This window comes from Grammomys surdaster, unplaced genomic scaffold (genome assembly GCF_004785775.1).
Source record: "Grammomys surdaster isolate TR1022 unplaced genomic scaffold, NIH_TR_1.0 958, whole genome shotgun sequence".
Lineage (NCBI taxonomy): Eukaryota > Metazoa > Chordata > Mammalia > Rodentia > Muridae > Grammomys > Grammomys surdaster.
The window spans coordinates 9,464,109-9,473,152 of NW_021605377.1; the positions used below are offsets into that span (position 1 = coordinate 9,464,109).

The 9,044-nt window shown below is 39.9% G+C and overlaps 1 long non-coding RNA gene across 1 annotated transcript; it reads right to left on the bottom strand.

The window, feature by feature from the left end:
* Positions 1–627: 627 nt before the first annotated feature.
* LOC114634413 lies at positions 628–8,810 on the bottom strand. The gene is made up of 3 exons (XR_003713324.1): positions 8,716–8,810; positions 4,781–4,959; positions 628–826 (listed from the first exon to the last, which is right to left on the bottom strand). It is a non-coding gene; the product is annotated as an uncharacterized LOC114634413 (long non-coding RNA).
* Positions 8,811–9,044: the final 234 nt, after the last annotated feature.

Genomic DNA, 9,044 nt, shown 5'->3' on the forward strand with positions numbered 1-9,044 from the left:
TCTTGGAGTTCTCACACATCATGAAAATATCATCTAATAGCTAATAGGATTGATAAAGATGTCGCCAAAAGGACCATGGCTTTCTCAGAGGGACCTCATAAAAATCATCATTTCAGATGCTACAAGTTAGCCAACCAAGCACATTGAGCTGACTCTGTTGCTAAAGAATGCCTGCATTCATTCACAGTCTATTTTTAGAGATTAGATTTCTATAACCAACGATATGTGGATCTGTGGATAAACTACATCAACAGGTGTCATTGTGTCTTCCTAGCTTGAACCCAGGTCACACCATTTACCATCTGAAAAAGAGAGGATTACGTGGAGCTATTGGTGAAGAAAGAAACTCCACAACACAATATTTTATCCTCACCTTTTAACTTTTATAGTCAGTCAAGGTGTCTATACTTCTTGATTTTTAAAAAAGTCCAATATTTAAATTAGCCCTTGATATTAAGTTTAATGAGCTCAACCTATGAAAATTAGTCAACTGTTATGTTTATTACCACTTTTCTACAGCAGCTATCTCTATACATATAACAGGACCAAACAGAGTCTTCTACCTTCTTACCATTTGATTTTGGTGTAGTAACTCTGTGTAACAGACTGCTTAGGAAAGATGCTCGGTATGTCAAAGAGATATATCCCCAAAGAGTTAAGGTACTTGTAGTATGTGCCGTTAGGGTTAGCCTCTGGTCTAGTCTGGATTTCAAGGGGATGTTCTTCATCAAAGTGAGCCCCCAGCTCCAAGAAGATGCCTTCCTGCTCCATAAAGTCTCCAAGATACAGATCTGACAGGATGCTTTACAAGAAATGCCCAGGATACCTGAAAAATAGTGTATAGTCATCTGTACACAATAACATACACAATGACAGCATAATAGAAAGTGTTGGGGCTGAGAGATGGCTCAGTGGTTAACAACACTGACTATTCTTCCAGAGGTCCTGAGTTAAGTTCCTAGCAACCATATGGTGGCTCACAACCATCTATCTCTAATGGGATCTGATGCCCTGTCCTGGTGTGCCTGAAGACAGAGACAGTGTACTTACTTATAGAAAGTGTTAACACACACACACACACACACACACAAATTAAATGGCCTATTGTAAGAATTTGGGGGCTCCATATTCTCAGAAGAACTAAATTTCTTGGCTTATGTTCTGCACTGAAAGAGTTACTTCGAAGGACAATGCTTTCCTGAAATCTTACATGCCAGTAAAACTAAGATCAAATATACTCTCATTTCAACCCTTCGTTTGTACTCAAGGGTTGCAAAGTTTAAGCTCCAGATGAAAGAGAATAGATAAGTATTTTGCAGCATAAAAATAAACTGCCTATTAAGTAGAACTCTTAAGTGGTATAAAGTTTCTATGAGCCAGTATATGTGTAACATTTGACTCAAAGAACAACCTTCATTTTTTCCCCCAATCTGGATTTCAACCTGCTGTTCCAAGCCCGTAAACTCTCAGAGGGAAGCTCTGTGTAATTTGATATGGAATTTGATGATTTAGAGGCCCATGGCAGGAAGAACGGAGGTGGGGGGGGGGTTCTCAAATTCACAGCCCCTACAGAGAGAAGGAAGTTCATTATCTGTATCTTGGACTAGTTCACTTCACAAAGCCAGGAAACAACGCAAGTTTTGTGAGTTCTAACTGCCCTCTTCGGCAGAGGTCTCCTAAACACCTTGCAGAATTTGTTTGTGAAATGCCAATGGCCAAAGGGAAAGTTGAGAGTGTCCAATTGCTGGAGGACATGGGAATACCGAAAGCTAGATTAGCCTGATTTTTCACAAGACAATCTTTCAAGCTTTCCCAGGAAGCAAAAAGCTCCTAGAGAGGAGAAACAATAGACCCGAACAGCAGGAGTGTGTGGGAAGGGAGCCAAAGAGCAAGAGTCACTAACAGAGAGTGGTAATTTGGAATGAATTGCTGTTTTGTGTTGTGAAGCACCAGGACACAGCTGGCGTACTGGCTAACCTGAGGATTTGCAGTAACTGCATTGAAATGGTAATGAAGTTTTGATTTTATGATTGCAGATGTTTTTTTGGATTATTGTTATTAAGCTTATTAGTGTAACAGTACAAATATGAGATGTTTTATTTACTCGGTCTCTTATTTATGGGAGCTTTGTTAAACGTCTTTGTAACCCAAGCCAGAAGAACAACAGCCATGCAATTGCTAAAAATGTGCAGAACCATGAGACAATCGTGATCTAGCATGCATGTGCATGCACTTGTAGGCTCTAGCACGATGGAGGCCATTTTGAAAGTTCCATTGATTGTTGTGCTTCAGGCAGTATTGCCAGTTGGTGTAATTGATAGTGAAGTTCACACAGTGTCTAATATCATTTGCTCTCCTCTGTGCTAGATTGCCTAGCCAGTTCTGCCATTCATTAGCTAGGAACCATTAGTCCGTTGACCTCCTTACTTCTCAAATTTCTCTCTCTGTCAAACTGACTATAAAAAAAACATGGCTACTTCCTTCACGTTGCTATCATGAAGACTGAACTGCCTCACCTGGGCAGAGCTGTTGGCAATTAATGCTAGCTGCTGCACAGACGGGTCTTGTAATGGGAAAGAAAGGTTTGTGTCAAATAAATCACTTTTATAAAGACCATCACCTTGCAGAGTATTCTGTTTGATCAAATAATTCAAAGAATGTACACTTAGGCATTCCATGTGTATAATAAGTAGTTTCAAGCAATGAAGGCAGTAGTACCCAATTGTTTACAGTTCCACATCTTAGGATCTTCCTTTACTGATTCAAAAACTGTTAAAGCAGTGGTTCTCAACCTTCCTAACACAGCAACCCTTCACTACGGTTCCTCATGTTGTGGTGAGCCCTGATCATAAAATCATTTTCATTGCTACTTGATAACTGTAGTTTTACTACTGTTATGAATCCTAATGTGAATATTTTAGGAAACAGAGGTTTGCCAAAGGGGACTCAATCTACAGATTAAGAACGGCTGTGTTAAAGTCTCGTGAAATTTCTCAAGGTATTGTTGATGAATACCAAGTACTGTCCCAGAAAAAAAAAAATCTCTAATGACCGTCATGCGGTTTTCTTCCTAGTTGGCCATGACGATGGAACAAATAGGTGGGAAGAGGCATGAGCCTTCTTCAAGGAAGTAAGTCTCTAACTTACCTTAATCACTTCCTTAGGTTAGAAAAAGGAACCCCTGCTTCAAAATATCCTATCTATAAAAATAAAGTCATTGCTGTTCCCAGCTTGAATGTGGAAACGATTACTAGCTGACCAATTACACAAGGCCCTTCCGTATTGGCTGCTCAGCGGCGCTTGCCATTTTGGTGATGCGGATGATTTAGAAGCAATTTGGAACACTGATAAAGAATCCTTGATTCACTGTCAAATGCGTTCAGCATCTAGCCATAGATCTAAAAGTTGAAAACTAATTTAAAAAGAAAAAAAATCAAGTAGATGTAGTCTCTACAGTTTTTTTTAAACAAAATAATTACTTAAAAATAGACTTATGAATAGAAGTAATGGGCAGAAATTTTTAAGCTAGGAGATGGCTTAGTGATAAAGTGTATCTAAAGCAATCAGGAAGATTTCAGTTTGGATCTCCAGAAGCCACATAACGGCCAAGCAGAGCAGCCTGTGCCTGTAACCACGGTGCTAAAGAGGCAGTGACAGGAGGATCGCTGAGGGGTGCTGGCCAGTCTAGCTAAATTGTCATGTTCCAGGTTCACCGAAAAACTCTTGTCTCAAAAATAAACAGGTAGTCATTGAGGAAGACACCTGATCTTGACCTCTGGGTTCCACATAGACTCATGAACATATATGCATTCATACCCGCACATACACAAACAGATATACAATATATGCACCCATACCAGAGTTCATTTAAGTAGTATATTAATTAAAAGTACGAGTCAGTTGGATGCTCACTCCAGTATGTTGATGCATTATCTCATTAACTTGTAGACTTCGGAAGCAATAAGAAAACGTGGTACATTATAAAGCAGGAGATTGGGATGAGAAAACCATCAAGAATTGAGAAGCAGTTAAATTCCCATGTGCTTTAGTCTTTCTGAAGAATAGCTTCCACTCAGCAATTGCATTCTGCCTTAAACTTGCACCAGTACCATAGGCTGTGATTAAGAAGGCTTTCTCACAAAACACAGGGTATTTGGGACTTATGTTTTGTATTTCTATCATCTTAACTTAATTATTTAGGATTTTAAACACTTCTAAATTCAAACATGATTCACTTAAGATAAGCTCAGTTCTCTGGTGAAGCTTTTTCCACAGCGAAATTTATAGCTGTGGGTATGATGCAAACCGTGAGCTGCCAAGGACCACCACATGGAGAAAGACTGTGAAAACCAAGCCAGCCCAGAGGAAAGCTGAGCCAAAAGATGGAAAGAGACAAACAGTGGTGACATCACTGGAGACCTCTGGACTCAACAAAGCCTGGGCTTTATGGCTATGGGAGCCAGAAAGTTCCCTTTATGCCTGTCTCAGTTGGATTCTCCTATCACTTCAAAGCAAAAGAGGGACCGGAAAGATAGATCAGTGATAAAGTATATGCCTTATGTATCTGTGTATCTGAGGCCCTTGGTATGACCCTAGAATTGTGCATATATATCCGTGTGTGTGTGTGTGTGTGTGTGTGTGTGTGTAAGAGACAGACAGACAGACAGACAGACAGACAGACAGACAGACAGACAGACAGACAACCAGACAACAGTTAATGCAAGGACTGTGGTCAGAAATTTTGGCAGAGAAAACTTCAAACTGTCTCCTGGAGACTCACAATATGTCACAGCTTGTTTAGCATCCAGAGATGGGGGAAAATCGCTGTGAGGAAGTCTCCTCTTCCTTACTGGGTGTCTCAACTGTCTCTCAGCCTCTTTTGATGGTAGGACTTTATTTCATCCAATAGTTAGGTGCATCCATCCATTCCACTGAGCACAGTTGATGATGGGATTCTCTCTGGGGAAAACAGAATCATCCAGTAAGGTATGGGATCTCTCTGTTTGACCTCAGCAGGGTTCCAGAGAAAAGGAGCCACGGACTGAGGCTATCAAATAAAGCAACCTTTCAGTAGATGAGAGGCCTAAACCCAGAGAAAAATGAGGTTCTTCACCTCTTACTCCTCATTCCTCCAGAGCACAAAGTCAAGGAGCTTGGAGATCTCCACCAGTAATTTTAACTAAAATGATAATGTCCCCTGTCACCTGAGTCCTTGCTCTCACAATGCTCTAACATTTCATTGGTCTATCCTGAGTCCATCCCTCTGTTTATTTGTGCTGCCTTAACCAAATACCCCCCCAGGTTATTTATGGCCAATGTAAATTATTTTAAATAGTTCACCCCAACCCATCCCCCAAGGTCTAGGCATATATTAATACAGTGTCTGGTTTGGGCTGCTCCTCTCTACTTCTCTGAGCTGTGATTTTTGAGCATTTTCTATTCTGGAGAAGAATGCTATGCAAGCAGAAAGGTTACAGAGCAAAAGAGCCTACAGCATTCCCTCTAGGCCTTCTATTATCCTCAATGGAAGAGGAGTCTTTCTCACTTAGCCACCTAATGGCATAACTCTTCTCTTTTTCTATGTCTTTTTTTTTTTTTTTTTTTTTTTTGGTCTGAGACAGAGCTTCTCCATATAGCCCTGGCTATCCTAGAATTCACTCTGTAGACCAGGCTGACCTTGAACTCACAGAGATTGGTCTGCCTCTGCCTCCTGGAGTGCTGAGATTAAAGGTGTATGCCACCACCACCCTGACCTAACTCTTATTGTTGCATCCAAAAAATAAGGTTCAACAAGAAGGAAAAGGGATGTTCAAACTGGCAATCCTCCTGCTCACAATCTCCACCACCTGGACTACCATGACACACTGTCGTTGTATAGTACTCAGGGCTTCTCTAAGCAATGTGGCTAGGGAATCTTACTTTTGGCATCCAAATCACCCTCTTCAACAATACACTAGCAATCACTAGCTTCTGGGATGAACCTTAGCACCCTTCTATCCTCTCAGGGAACAGCCATCTTCTCCCTAACCAAAATAAGCATGTGCTTCTGCTTCGCTCAACCCAATGTATTTATTGCACAAGCATGCTCTTTGGGAAATGGATAGTCTCCTCTTGTCATGTAACCTATGTTAAGAGCCTCCATATCACAAAAAAAAAAAAAACATGCACTTCTGGACTCTATTGCAAAATTCTGAGTCAGAATCTGAATTTCAGGCTCATCTTAGCGCAGAATGTGAACTTGAAGTCCAGGCCCACTTCCAAAGGATTTTAATGGTGAACCTCGTTAGCGAATAATTGCTTTGAACTCTGCTGTTAAAGTGCAGCACATGCTCGGGAGTCAAGGCAGGGTTGCTGGTAGCCTTCAATGATTTAAATCCCTGGTTCTCAGTCTCTCTGACCTCTGTCTTTCGCCTGTTTCCTTCCTTAATATATGGGGAATCCAGGAAACAGAGCCATTTGCTGTGTTCCTAGTGCATAGCAAAAACACGAACTATGTTCTCTCCATATCTAGCTTTTGGTCTTAAAGCACATGTTAACTCCGTAAGAGAGAAGTAGGAAGTCAATTTTGTAGAAAACTGAAGTTCATGGGAATTAAAGGTTTTTGCAGTTGCTCATTAGTGAGCTAGATCGCAACCATGATGCTTTTGATTCCCAAGCCAGGGTTTTTCCCTGCCTATACTCCAAGGTTCATTCAACACCAGTTGACCCCTAGCTGAATGGACTAAACGTAGATGAGTTCTGGAAACACCACACACTTGCTAAGGAATCTGTACGTGACTCAGCTAGTTGACTGAATATAAAGAGGCACAGGAAACACGACAGATTTCTATTTCATTCAAAAATAAATAAATAAATAAGCTCCATGGACCTTTTGACAGGAATAGTCAAAACCACGACCACCCTCACAAAAGTGTCAAAATCTTACATGTCTTCCTTTCTCTGTCCCACAATGGCAGAAGTTATTTCCAAAAATATTCCCTGAGAAAATAAATGATATACAATATTGGTGGTTCTTGGATTCTGAGAGGGAGGAATTATAATAACTTTTGTTTGTTCCACTCAAGAGAATAACAAGAAAAATCATTTGTGTAACTGATACTTGCAAAGGGCTCTGCGTGAATTCTCCACTCAGTCACTTGGTTTTTCATTAGAAGGTATATTTGTGTTAAGTATTTTAACAAGCTGATGATTGGCAAGGCATCATAAATGTCTCCTTTCTTCGGGGAAACAGAAGTATAACCCCAAAGATTATTCTCACTCAAGAGCTTTATATAACTCATTCTCTGAGGTGTTTAATAAAAACTGGCTTCCCGGTTGACTATGGGGAATAGAAAGAATATCTAGTGTGAACCTTGGAACTGAGAGTCCCAGGACCTGTGTTCTACTTGCACTTCTCTGTGCTCAGTACGTTCTACTTGAAGGATGAATAAGAACATAAGTAAAGGGGGTATCTGTGTGGGGACATTTCTTGTTGGAGGACATGTAATTCTCAATACTCAAAAACCTCGGGAGGTAAGTGCCACTAATGTCTAAGTAAATGGACAACATTGTTGATCTTTGACGTTCTTCAAATATGAGAATCTGCTATTAACACTCTTTTTTTCCTCCCCTCTGTCCCATTTCTCTTCATTTCTCTTCCCTCTCCCTTCTTCTTTTCTTTCTTTTCTTTCTACTAGTACTTCCTGAGTTCCTACATGTTTAATCTAAAGATCAAATAATGGATACTCAGTGACCCTGAATTTACAGACACTAAAAAGCTACAGATACACCTGTAAAGAGACATAATCACTGATTATCAAAGCAGGGTGAAGGAGGATAGAAAATAAGCAGAGTAAAAAGAATTCAGGAAGCTTCAATAGTAGCTAAAAATAAAGAAAGTTATTCTGAATTTTAAGTTATACATATTAAGATGAAATTATAAAAACTTGATGAAATAATTTAACATTTAAGGCATGTTCTTTTTAAAGTAGTGTGTATCATGTCCATGATATATACTTAATTCTTCAAATACTTTATAAATAATTTGTAACATTATATAGAATTGTATTATTTTGAGGACTTCACAGTTGCTCCAGTCAAAGTGTTTACCACATAAGCATAAAGACTTGAGTTCATGATCATTTCTATCACTAGCTGCAATACTCAAGAGAGTAGGCCCTGCACTTCCTCTGGGCAGCAGAATAGAGCTGGCACTGGTTGAGGGACTGGGGTGGGGTTACTAGTGAGCCAGTTTGAGGGCATAAGAACAGGAGAGCCAATGAACTGACCAGAGCAAATAACTCTTGGGGCTTTGAATTGGCCTATCTACCCATTGATGAACTGCTGGAGTACATCCAAAACTACAGGATTTCCATGACACAGGGCAACAAGATATCTGAGAGAATCCCAGTGAGGTTCACTATCGATAGAATAGCAGAAGCCAGAGGCCTCATACCAGACCAAGAAGTCATTGGCATAAACATTTGCAAGCAAAGACGTGTGAATAAAGGGAAAAACCATGACACTCTACAGCTTCCATGATGAGATCTTTTTTTTTTTCACTGTTGGGAGGAGTTTGCAAGGGTGGAGGGTAGACGATAGGAGAAAGGGATATGAGTTATACTGGGGTACATGATGCAAAATTGATAAAGAACCAATAAAAAGTTAAAAAAAAAAAGACTTGAATTCAGATCCTGTCTTTGCATCCACGTTAAAAGCCAGAGACTTAACATGTACCTGTAATCCCAGTGTGGGAAGGGGTAGAGAGGATTCCTCAGCTCTCTAACCAGCAAGTCTACCCAATCAGTGAGCTCCAAGTTCAGTGAGAGACACTATTCCTAAAAATTAGATGGAAAAGTGATTAAGGAAGAGCCCCGATATTGTCGTATGGCCTCTGCACATATAGACATATGCACATGAATGCATCGCACACACATACACACAAACCTATATACACACAAAAATGTTCTTTGAAATATTACCTAATTTATATTACATAATTCACATAAATGTTAAATAATTCAAATATTCAATGAATTAATCTTCTCATGATCTTACTCTTCAAA